This window comes from Cynocephalus volans, chromosome 8 (genome assembly GCF_027409185.1).
Source record: "Cynocephalus volans isolate mCynVol1 chromosome 8, mCynVol1.pri, whole genome shotgun sequence".
NCBI lineage: Eukaryota > Metazoa > Chordata > Mammalia > Dermoptera > Cynocephalidae > Cynocephalus > Cynocephalus volans.
Window position 1 is genome coordinate 21401471 of NC_084467.1, and position 12633 is coordinate 21414103.

A 12633-nucleotide genomic window follows, 5' to 3' on the forward strand; every position below is an offset into this window, starting at 1 on the left:
ACTCCTGGGGTAGCCCTTTCTTCCTGGTTGATTAGGTTGGGAAGGCTCTTCTGGGCTCTGTCATCCTTCTCATTTCCCCTAACCTGGCGCTGTTCATTCCACACTGCCTTTCCTTTTTAAATCTTTGTCTCAGCCACCCCCATGCAGGTGCAACCTGTGTCAGTCTCATCCACTTCCATACCCCCAGCACCTAGCACAGTGCCTGGCAAACAGCATTACCAATTTGAGTTTTGAGAGTTCTTTATCTTCTTTATATATATTCTGATACAACTCCTTTATCAGATATATGATTAGCAAATATTTTCTCTCTGTGACTTGTCTGTTCATTCTTTTTATATTATCTTTTTTTAAGGTCCTTAGGTGATATCATATTCTTTTGAAGAGCAGAAGTTCTATTTTTTTTCTTTCTTTTTTTGGCAGCTGGCCAGCACAGGGATCAAACCTTATACCTTAGTATTATCAGTACCATGCTGTAACCAGCTGGGCTAACTGACCGGCTTTAAGAAATTCTTAATTTTCTTTTTGTTTTGTTTTGTTTTGGCAGCTGGCCAGTACAAGGATCTGAACCCTTGACCTTGGTATTATTACACCATGTTGTAACTGAGTTAAACGGCCAGCCCAGAAGTTCTTAAATTTTTTTTTTTTTTAAGATGACGGGTAAGGGGATCTTAACCCTTGACTTGGTGTTGTCAGCACCACGCTCTCCAGGTGAGCTAACCGGCCATCCCTATATAGGGATCTGAACCTGTGGCCTTGGTGTTATCAGCACCACACTCTCCCAAGTGAGCCACAGGCAGGCCCAGAAGTTCTTAAATTTTGATGAAGTCTAATTTATCAATTTTTTTTTTTTTTTTTTTAAAAGATGACCGGTAAGGGGATCTCAACCCTTGGCTTGGTGTTGTCAGCACCACGCTCAGCCAGTGAGCAAACTGGCCATCCCTATATAGGATCCGAACCCGTGGCCTTGGTGTTATCAGCACCGCACTCTACCGAGTGAGCCACGGGCCGGCCCTAATTTATCAATATTTTTCATCATGGATCATTCTTTTCTTGTCATAGCTAAGAGATCTTCACCCAACTCAAGGTCACAAAGCTGGGGCCTGCCCAAATTGATCGTTTGGGGAAGAAATGACATCTTAATTTTAAGTCTTCTGATCCATGAACATTTATTGAGATCTTCTTTGGTTTCCCTCATCATAGTTTTATAATTTTCAGCATAAAAATCTTTCACAATATTTTGTTAGATTTATCCACAAGTATACATATTAGTTTATGGTATTGCAGATGGTAACTTTTCAAAAATTTCAATTTTCAATTTTTTGTTACCAGTATATAGAAATACAATTGTCAAATGCTTTTGCTGCATCTATTAAGATGATTGTATGGTTTTTCTTAGTCTGTTAATATGGTGCACTACATTTATTGATTTTCAAATATCAAAGGAACTTTTTACTCCCAGGATAAACCCTATTTGATTCTGATGCATTATCCTTTTACATGTTACTAGATTTGATTGCTAATATACCTTTCATGGTTTTTGCGTCTATGTTCATAAGGGATATTGGTCTGTGATTTTCTTTTTATATAATGTCTTCGTCTGGCCTTAGTATTAGGGTAATGCTGGCCTCACAAAATGAGTTAGAAAGCGATCCCTTCTCTTCTATTTTTCAGGAAGAGTTTGCATAGAATTTATTTTATTTCTTCCTTAAGAGTAAGGTAGAATTCAACAGGGAAGCCATCTGGGTCTGGAGTTTTCTATGTTGGGGGGGTTTAGCTACAAATTCAATTTCTTTAATAGACTATTCAAGTTATCTATGGACATTTTTTCTTGAGTGACCTTTGATCATTTGTGTTATTCAAGGAATTTCTTCATTTCACTTAAGTTATTAAATTTATTGGCATAAAGTTGTTCATAGTATTTCCTCATTATCATTTTAGTATCTGTAGGCTATGTGATGATGCCCCTTCTTTCATTCTTAATTTGGATGGTTTGTGTCTTCCCCCTTTCCTTGATCAATCTGTTTATAAGTTTATCAATTTTAATGATCTTTTCAAAGAACCACCTTTAGGCTTCATTTTTTTATTATTACTATATTTATCATCACACAATGTAATTTCTTGTGGCCCTTTACCAATTTCTCACTAACCCCCTAGGTTTCATTGATTTAATTTATTATTTATCTATTTTCAATTTAGTTGATTTCTACTTTTTTTTGGCAGCTGGCCAGTAGAGGGATCAAACCCTGGACCTTGGTGTTATCAACACCACGCTCTAACCAACTGAACTAACTGGCCGGCCCAATTTCTACTCTTCATTATTTTCTTTCTTTTGTTTGCTTTAGTTTAATTTTCTCTTCTTTCTCAAGTTTCTTTTTTTTTTTTTTTTTTTTTGGTCTTTTTCGTGACCGGCACTCAACCAGTGAGTGCATGGTCCATTCCTATATAGGATCCGAACCCGCGGCGGAAGAGTCGCCGCGCTCCCAGCGCCGCACTCTCCCTAGTGCGCCACGGGCTCGGCCCTCTCAAGTTTCTTAAGTTGAATATAAGTTTGATGCTATAAAATTTCCAAGTGTTGCTTTAAGCTATGTTCCACCAATTTTGCTATATTGTTTTTATTGTCATTTAATTCAAAATATTTTCTAGTTTCCTTTGTGACTCCCTCTTTGATCCATGGATGTTTTGAAGTGTGTTATTTAATTTGTTTTATAGCTGTTGGGAAAATAGAATAGTTTGGTCAGGGCCCTTGCCTCAGGTCCCCTTGGGTGTGGTTCGGCATCCTTTGTAAGCAAATTTTGCGTGTCTGTGTGTGTGTGTGTAGTTAGTGCCCATGCGCACCAATGTATTTTTAGTTTGGTTGCTCTTCTTGTGCTCTTCAGGGAGAGAAAGAGAAGAGAGAGAGAAAGAGGGAGAGAGAGAGGTGTAGAGACAGAGAAAGAAGAGACAGAGAGAGAGAGAGTTTGGTGAAGCAGGTGGGCAGGCGTCCACCCGGCGCAGCCATACTTTCCAACCTATGGCTCCAAGGACCTTTTGGCCAGTTACCTAGCTCATAGACCTGTGTGAAGGGGTCTGGTGACCCAGCCTGGTATATGAAGGGTTTGTGACCCAATCTGTGAATGGGTTTGAGGGGTCTGGGAGCTCCAGACCCAGCCCTAGCTTTATAATCGGCCTGACAACTAGCGTGGTTGCCTAGCTTTACAACTGGTGTCACGAACAGGATAGAGAGCTACACAATCGGCACTGTGAGCAGGATTCCAGGCCTTAGCCATAGTCTAGCCAGACAATAGCCCAGAGTAGAGTGCGTTCTGGTGAAAGTTCCATGTGTATTTGAATTGAATGTACAGGGCTGAGCCCGTGGCGCACTTGGTAGCGTGCTGCGCTAGCAGCGTGGCGACGCTCCCGCCGCTGCGGGTTCGGATCCTATATAAGAATGACCAGTGCACTCCCTGGCTGAGCGCCGGTCACGGGAAAAAAAAAAAAAAAAAAAAAAAAAAAAATGAATTGAATGTACATTTTGTTGTTGGTGGATAGACTGTTGGAATGTTCTATAAATGTCAATTAGATCAAGTTGTTTGATTGTGCTGTTCTACTGATTACTGAGAGAGGCACATTGAAGTTTCCATCTATAATTGTGATTTGTCTACTGCTGCTGTTACCAAGACCCCCAAAGGTCTGTTTGCTCACCACTCAATAGCCAATAATTGGGAGACAAGTGTTGGCGTAAGGAAAGGTGGTAGCCTTTAATTAGGAAGCTGGCAGCCTGGGGAAATGGTGGACTTAAGACTCAGAGACCATCTCCACCTATATTAATTTGTTTTCATTGCTTGTAACAAAACACTTGGAACTGGGTAATTTATAAAGAAAATGAAATTTATTGCTTACAGTTTCTGAGGCTGGGAAGTCCAAAGTCCATCTGGTGGTGGCAACAGTGACCCACGGGTCTCACATTGCAAGATGGTGGAAGCAGAGAGAGAGCACAGAGAGAGAAAGACAGACTCTCTTCTTCTTTTAAAGCCCTCAGAGCCACGCTCCTGACGACCATTTTTAATCCATTCACTACAGCACAGTCCTATAATCCAATCATCTCTTTAAGGCTTCACATTTCAATTACCATAATAGAATTTCCCACCCCCCTAGCAGTCACAGTGGGGGCTAAGTTTCTAATACATAAAACTTGGGGGACACAATTCAAGCTTCAGGGAGTTGTGGGGGGTGTGCATAATTTAATCCACTACACCACCTTTCCCAGACTTGCCAGAGGGTTTTATAGGGACAGGTGATAGGGGGCTGATTCATGGTGATCTAAGCAGGGACTTGCAGGCATGATCAAAAAATTGCAGATAAACATCAAAGAACTTCCTGGGTGGGAGTTGATTCCTGGTGACTATCCTCAGTGAAGTCAAGTCATGGATTCAGCTCCTGTTAACCTCAAAAAGATCTAGTTAGTAAGTGAGTAAAGAATGGCAACCTGGGTTAATAATTTCATCTATAATTATTCTGTGTACAATGTGAGCAAAAATCATTATGTTCTAGCAATCATGTGAAGAAGAATCATTGTATTCTTTTTTTTTTTTTTTTAAATATGACTAGTAAGGGGATCTTAACCCTTGGTGTTGTCAGCACCACACTCTCCCAAGTGAGCCACCGGCTGGCCCATGTGTCTTTATATTTCAAATGGATTTATTGTAGACAGAATATAGTTGTGTCTTGCTTTCTTTATCTAATCTGACAAATTCTGCCTGTCACTGGGGTGCTTTGATCATTTTAAATTTAATTTTTGATACAGTTGGATTTAAATTTACTATCATGACACATGTTTTCTATTTGTCCCATCCATCATTTTGTTTTGTTTATTATTTGTTTTATTTTTTATTCCACATCCGTCCTTTGTTCCTATTTTCTCTTTTCCTGCCTTCTTCTGTATTGAGTTTTTTAAAAAATGATTCCACTTTTTCTTCATTATTGGCTTATTAGTTATACCTCTTTTAAAATTTTTAGTGTTTACCCTAGTATTTATAAAGTACATACTTAATTTATCACAGTCTGCCTTCAAATAATATTATAGCATTCCCCATACACTCCAGGAACCTTCCAACAGTACACTTCCTGTTTCCTCCTACCACCTGTTGTATTCTTATTGTTATTCATTTTACTTTTAAATATGTTAGAAACTCCATGCTGTTATTGTTAATATTTTTGCTTTAGTCAGTCAATTATTTTTTAAACAGATTAAAAGCAAGAAAAATGTCATTTATATTTGCCTTATTTTTTCACGATTTTTGGTATTCTTCATTTCTTTGTGTAGATCCAAGTTCCCTCTGGTATCATACTCCTCTTGCGTGAAGAACCTCTTTTGCCTTTTCTCACTGCAGGTGTGCTGACAATGGATTTTCCAAGTTTTTGTTTGCTGCCTCCTCGGCTTTCAGCTACGCCCACACACCTGCAGTACAGAGGATCCCCTTGTCCACGCTCTTGGTAGACTGCTGTTGCTTGTAGGCACAATGTTTCTCAAGACGTGGAGTGGGTTTCTCTGTCATCCGGATCGAACCTCAGGCTCAGGCAGGCACTGTGTATCTGGGCCTCAGCATTCCTGGCCTTCCTCCTTGTGGCAGCCAAATTCTGCCTCGTATTATTGGTTGGTCTGCAGTGTTAGCAAACCTCAGCTTGGTATTGCCGTAAGATCCTGGGCCCAACGTGTTTTCCTGCCCCTTCTGGAAAGGTAGAGAGTTTTTGCCCTTCCCCTAGCTACGGTGGGTCTTTACTTGTGTTATGAAGTTAGAGTGTTTCCTACCCACCCACCACCCAAGGCAGATGGTTTTGTTTCTACTCCTCCCCCAGGAGCAATAAATCTTTGCTGAGACTTTGGCAAGAGAGGGTTTGCTTCCCTTACTCCAGATGCCTTTGCTTTGTTAAAAAGAAAAGGGTCTGGAAAAGCTTGAGGGACTTTATGCTCATCCCCTAGGAGGAGCCCATTATCTCCTGCACACCTGGACCACTGAGGTGGCTCTCTCTGGTCCCCTGGCCTGCCTCCCATCTTTCTTATGAGCACCCACTGGAGGCCTGTGGAAAAGAGCTTGGAGTGAGTGCAAACTCCTCTTGTGTCTGCGCCGCAGTTCTTACCAAACTGACTTGCTAGCCCACACTTGGTCTTTAAAAATTTGTTAAAATGTTAGCTGATTTCTTCTTACCCACTTGGATGACAGCCATCTCTTTCTCCTGAGCTCTGACAAATGTGTGTCCCATCACATCTTTGAGAGGCTTATCCCTCTTTGGAATTCAATTAACGTGGCTGCCTTGTAACCTCAGCTCTTTGATGAGCTCAAGAAAAATGATGACTTTGTAGATTATCTGGCTTTTTCTCTTTGTTAGAGTGGGTGTGATGTTCTTTCTACTTTCTTCATCCTAAGTGGAAGTGGAAGTATACTTTCTTGAAAGTTACTTTTTGTTACTGAACAACATATCTTGGATATCTCCTTATGGTAATAGTAAAGGATTTACATAGTAATTCAAGACCACTCTGGCTGCAATGGAATATCCCACATAGGAAAATTGTCAAAATAATTCCCAATTCCTCAAGGGTGGGTCCAACTCTTGCTGTATGCCCAGCATTTGTGCCAGGAACCGCAGGGCAAAGTATCAATCCACTCACTCAATAGTAAGTATTTACTGACATCCTGTGAACAGGTATCTACCAGGCTAGCTGCTGGAGATTCTGTAGGCAGACATGGTCCTTGACTTTGGAGGGCTCAGAGTATGGCAAAGCAAATAGTGAAAAAAAGAAATCATGACAGATGTGGTTAAGTGTTGCAAAAGGGGAACTAGAGGATGCTATGGGAGATTATAACCAGAGAATTAACCTAGTCTTATTCCAGAAGGGCCTTCCTGACGAAGAGGCATTTCATATGAGAGTAGAAAGATAAGTAGGAGTTAGCCAGGCAAAGAGAGGGTGATATTCTGGTTACTATGGGGGTATATCAAATTCCTCCAAACTTTGTTGGCCTAAAACAACCATTTATTACAATCACGAGTTCTCTGGGTCAAGAATTCATTCTGGTGCCACAGGATGGCTTGTCTCTGTACCAGTGTCTGGGGCCTCGACTGGAACACTTAAAGGCTGAGGACTGGAATCATCTCAAGTCTCGTTCACTTGCTTATCTGGTGGTTGATGCAGGCTATTGGCTAGGGGCTTCCACCCGGGCCCCCCTGAGTGGCCTCTCCACATGGGCCAGTTTGCGCTTCCTCAGCATGGTGGTTAGGTTCCAAGGCCAAACATCCCAAGAAAGAGAGTCAGGCAGAAGCAATGCCATCTTTTATGACCCAAGTTCAGAAGCCACTCAGCATCACCTCTACTATGTTCTTATATTTGAGACAGTCACAAAGTCCCACTGAATTTCAAGGAGAGGGGAAATAGACTGTAACTCTTGATGTGAGAGTGGCAAGGTTCTGGAAGGCAGAGCCATTGCTGTGGCCATTTTTGGAAAACACAATCTGCCACAGCAGGAAGAGTGTTTCAGTGTGAGAGAATGATTGAGCAAAAATCTCCCAGTGGGAGAAGGCAAAGCCCATCTGAGGGCATACAAGGAGCCTAGTAAGGCTGGCGTGTAGCCAAGAGAAAGAGACTGTTATAAGATGAGGCTTAAGGGAAAGGACTTAAGGATGAGGACTTTGGTTAATTCCTTAATAAGAGTTTATCATCTTGACTGCCATAGTGCCTCCCTTCTGTTTAGGGCTTTACAAGCAACAAAGCATTATCTTAGTTATTTCCTCTTTTGTTTCAAACAACAATCCCGTGAAAGACATATCATATATTACGGGTGAAGAAACCAAACATCAGTGAGAAGTGGGAGGCAACATGGGGGGTGGGAGTACTCGTAGCGACTTGAGGCTCCACGGGGATAAACATTTTACATGTTAATGGTTAATGTCTTTTTTCATAGAAAAATATGTCTAGGACATCAAACTCACAAATTAACAGATATTATAGCTTGGGACAAATAAAAGAAGTGAATTGATTTAAAGTGGACTTAAGGGAAACTATTAAATGAATAATAGTATAGGGTGTTTATGACTATGGTAATGATAAAAATGAAAATGAGGAGAGTTTGAAAAATACTGGCAAAGGATTAAGTGTGTAAGATCTGGAGCCAGATCAAATCCTGGCTAGGTTCCAAAGGCAAATATCCCCTAAAAGAGCCAGGCCAGATATTTAGCTTCCTTGTGCCTCAGTATTCTTATCTTTAAAATGAAAATAATTATGTTACCTCCCTTCATAGTGTTGTCATGAAGAGTAAATCAGTTAATATTTGTAAAGTGCTTACAACAGTTCCTGGTACTTAGTGTTATTTAAGTGTTTGCTAAATAATCAAATTAAATTAAGTGACTTAGGCATAAAAGGGAATGTGTTGGCTTTTGCAACAGAAAAGTTCGTGGGTATCTGTCTTCAGGCTGGATCCAGGGGCTAAAAGTATATCATTCGTTCTCTCTCTCTCTCTCTCCTTCTCTCCCTTCCTGTCTTTCTCTCTCAACATCTCAAGCTTGTTCTCTGTTGATCCATCCTGTGTTGGCAGGGTGACCACTGCAGCTCCAGGTTACAGCCTCGCAGCAACCTGTCCAGAAGAAAGAGATGTCTCCTTGCCATTGGGGTAGGGAAAGTCCCTAGATTCGCTCTGATTTGCCTTAGTTGAGTCATATGCCCACACCTCAACCAATCACTGTGTCCAATGAAGAGGACTATGATGCTTGGCCAGCCTAGTTATACCTGCAGCCCTCAATCCTGGAGGTGGAGTCAGGTTCTCCCAAACCATAGGGACTACATATGTGGAAGGGGAGGTTCCCTAAGGAAAATGTAGGTGTTTTTCAAGGAAGAAAACTAATTAGATGCTGGATAGGCAAACAAAATTTAAAAGTCTGCTACACTAAGTAAACTTGTAAATTATCTAAACTCTCTGAAGTTCAGTTTCCATGTATGTAAAATGAGGACAATGCAAGACAGTGCCCACAGAATAAAGTCATGGTAAGGATTACATGAGATATAAGCATTTACTAAAGTTTAGCATTATACCAGGCATACGGTAAGCATTCAATAAAAATTAGTTATTAATGGGCTGGCCCGTGGCTCACTAGGGAGAGTGTGGTGCTGATAACACCAAGGCCACGGGTTCGGATCCCATATAGGGATGGCTGGTTAGCTCACAGGGTGAGCGTGGTACTGACAACACCAAGTCAAGGATTAAGATCCCCTTACCGGTCATCTTTAAAAAAAAAAAAAAAAATTAGTTATTATTAGTCATAACCAAGTAACAGAGGCCACTGATCTTTATATTTTTCCATCAGCTTCCTCTAACAGCAAACCTTCCTGTCTCTGTAGTATTTTACAGTACACAGAGAGACTTCACCTACATTTTTCTTATTTGATCCTAACAATAACCCCTTTGCTTTATGCAAACGTTACATAGTTGGAGAACTGGAAGCTCAAGGAACAATACACTCACTCTGTTTACTTCCTCAACATATATTAAGTGTACACAACTTTCTGTCGAGAATGGCTCCTCCTATCGCTCCAGCTTCCTTCCATATTTCCAATTATCTAGACCCTGGAGCAGTGTTTTTCAAGTTTCAGGTCATTATCCATTAGTGGTTGATGAAACCAATTTAGTGAGTCACTACTAGCATTTTAATTTTTTTAATAAAATAAAAAACACCTATGCATCCCAAATAGTGAGGCAGAGTCCTTTTTTTTTTTTTTTTAAGACTAGGCAAGTGCAGTGATGTGAAGGGTGGAAAGAGTAGAACAAGGAGTTTGATCTGTAACTGACTGTGAACAAGCAATTGAGATAATTCACCATCTTTGGACAGCCCAGAGTACTGTTTTGTGAAACTCTGATTCAATTACACATCTGCGCATATATATATATATATATATATATATATATATATATATATATATATATATATATATATATATATGTGGATACTGGGTCATGATGTAAAATGGATTTCCCTCTGTAAGACCTTCTTAAAGAGTTTAAAATCTATTCACCAGCAGAGCATCTCAAACTTTTTGGTCCCAGGACCCCTTTACAATCTTAAAAATTATTGAGAACCCCCCAAAACTTTTGTTTTTGTGGGTTATATCTATTGATATTTACAGTATTAAAAATTAAAACTGATAAATTTTTAAGTCACAGAAATACACAAGCATACATGCCATTAGCCAGCAGATGGATTTTGTCCTCCCACATCTTGTAGCCTCTGGAAAACTCCACTGTGCCCTTGTGAGAGAATAACAGTGGAAAAGGGCACTATTATGAATATTGAATATAACTTTGGGCACTATTATGAATATTGTTTTGAATTTGCAGACCCCCTGAGAGGGTTTTGGGGATTGGACTATGGGGTGTCTCTGCTTAAACGTTTCTGCCAAATTTCTAATTCATCCTTTCCAAAACAAACTCCTCCTCAAACCAATAGACCTTCATGGGGTCCTCATTTGGACATGGCACTACCTTCCTTCAATGACCCAGGATTCATACTAAGGATCCTGTTTGAGCTCTGTCTTCTTCACTCATCAGAGTGAGTGCTACCAAATCTCGTCCTTTCTTTCTCTTCCAAGTGGACAAGGCCTGGAATTATTAGTTGGTAGGTAGCCTAGCATAATGATTATATGCATGGGTTGGAGTTACACAGACCTTGCTGTAGAGCTTTGGGCAAGTTACTAATGCATGTGCAAATTTCAAAAGTGCTAAAAAGAATAGAATGAAAAGTAAACTTCCTCCCCTCCCCTCTCCCAGAGCTACCCTGTTTCTCACCTAGATGGTGCCACTTGAATGTCAGTCCTCAGAGTCTCTAAATCAGAGACTTAACTTTTCTCACTGTCAAACTCCAGGCTCACCTTGAACCCCTTCCTGGCTCTCTCCTCCCCAAACAGTTTGTTGTTCTTCCCTGTGGGCAAACTCGACATAACCTCTACAAAACTTGCCAAATAAGTTGCTTTGATCATAGATGTATTTATATTTCTTAATATATTATGAGCATCTAGAACAGTGCCTGTTGCCTTTGTAAGCCTCGTATCTACCCAGTTCAGTGTTTGATGCAGTGTTGGTATTTAGTAAGTCTCTGATGACTGAATTCATTTCCCCTGATCAAGCATTTTCAAAGATTCTGCAGTGCCTTGGAGGTATAGTCTCAGTTCCTCATATGGGCTTTCCAATTCTTTCCATTAGGCCTCACTCCCGTACCCAAACTGATCCCCTGGAAAATTTGGCCATAGCCAAGATAATCTCCTCATTAGAGCCTGTCTGCCAAACTCTGTCCTACTGCCAGGCTTTTGCTTATGCTGTTGAGCATCAGAAATTTTGAAATCAATTATTACATGATGTCACATGCTATTTTCTAGGAACAAGAGCTTTTTCTACTTATTTATCCAATATGTAAATGCTTAATATGTCTCACAAAAAGTAGGTTTGGAAAGCTGCATGAAATCAATCCCATTGCAGTGTTGCTTAAAATAGCAAAAGACATTGGAAGCATTGTACTCTATATGTTTATCAATACAGGAATGGTTAACAACATCATGGTATCTTTACTCAGTCGTATACTATGCAGCTGCTATGTGAGGTAGGTGTAGGTATGTAAATCTGGATAAATTTTAAGTGGAATCCTACAGTACGCCTGACTTCTTTCCACAGTGTTATGTTTGTGAGGTTCCTCTAGCTTGTTGTTTGTGAGGGTAGTTTGCTCTTTCTCATTGCTATATAGTATCCCACTGTATGACTAACACCACCATTTATATATCCATTTATCCATTCTACATTTGATGACCATTTGGGTTGTTTTCAATTTTTGGTTGTTATGGTTTTGTTGGCTGGCTGTTATGAATATTCTTGTGCATATCTTCAAATACATATGAACATATATTTATAATCCACCTAGAATGGAGGATATACATACTTGTTCAGCTTTACTTGATACTGTCAAATGGGTTTGCAAAGTGGTTGAACCATTTTACATTCCTATCAACAATGAATGAGTTCCAGTTGCTTCACATCTTATCAAATCTTGGCAGTGTCAGTATTTTTCATTTTAACCATTTTGGTAGGTAAGTAGTGATATCTCATTGTAGTTTTAATTTTCATTTCCCTGATGATTGAGGTTGAGCAACTTCTCATATGTTTAATGACCATATGAATTTTCTGTTGATAATGTGTCTGTTCAAGCATCTTGCCTACTTTGTTGGGTGTCTATCTTTTTCTTATTGATTTATAGTGCTTCTTTATATATTCTGAATACATGTATATTTACTTGTGTTTCAAATTTATACGTGTTTTCATTTACATGTGTTGCAAATATCCTCTCTTTCTTATGGTTTGCCTTATTTTAGCAGTATGTGAGGTTGCCCATCCTTCCTCATCACTGTCAGCACTGAAATGCAATTTTTTTAAAAAGATACTTTTGCAAAAAAGGAAAAACCATTATTTTTTTAATTAATAGGATTTATTTTATATATATATATTTAAATGATGACTGGTAAGGGGATCTTAACCCTTGACTTGGTGTTGTCAGCACCATGCTCTCCCAAGTGAGCTAACTGGCCATCCCTATATGGGATCCGAACCCGTGGCTTTGGTGTTATCAGCA